Source organism: Primulina huaijiensis, chromosome 4 (assembly GCF_012295235.1).
Source record: "Primulina huaijiensis isolate GDHJ02 chromosome 4, ASM1229523v2, whole genome shotgun sequence".
Taxonomy (NCBI): Eukaryota; Viridiplantae; Streptophyta; class Magnoliopsida; order Lamiales; family Gesneriaceae; genus Primulina; species Primulina huaijiensis.
In genome coordinates this window covers 4,383,528-4,384,323 of record NC_133309.1, presented here as the reverse complement: position 1 = coordinate 4,384,323, position 796 = coordinate 4,383,528, and positions in this window count along the sequence as shown.

Sequence of the window (796 nt, the reverse complement as noted above, 5' to 3'; positions counted from 1 at the left end):
GATGCAATAATGGTTTGGATCATTCATGAAGAAAAATTGCACCAATTATGTGCACAATAATATTTTATTTTCTTTTGTCTCCCAAAATTAGCCTATAAATAGGAGTGTATTGTGACGAATTAAATCATCCCTAATTCTATGAAATAAACTTTGAGTTAATTTTTATATTTATTTTCTCTAAATTTCTTCACTTAAATACAATTATCTTGTTTAGTATATATTCCAAGTTCTTCATTTTCACCATGAGTAGCTGCTACTACTTAAATTATAATTCACCTAAGTGTAGGTTGTCTGCAAATAATATATTTTGTAAGTACGAGATCGATCCACAGAGAGGTTATTTTAAGTTTAAATTTATTAATTTATAGATTACCAAATGCAAGAACGAAGTTTACAAATTATAAATTTTGTCAAGGCTCGAGGATTTATTCTTGGTTTATGCAATATTGTTTAACTAAAAGTAAAACAAATGAAACCATCATAAATAATGGTTCCAATAAAATAAAAATATTTAAACACACACCTAATATAATATAGTTCCCACTATAGAAAATATCGAATTCACCGATATTTTATATATGGTACCTATGATTATATATATAACTATATAAATATATAACTGCATAAAATAAATGTTAAATTAAATCATTATATTTCATTTAGAACAACCGGCAGAGCCACACTATTGCCTAAATGAAATATATGATTTAATAAGTTAGTTGCGGGAAAGTAAAAGTTAGTTGCGATAAAGTAAAAGTTAGATGCGGAAAGTAAAAGTTAGTTGCGATAAAGTAAA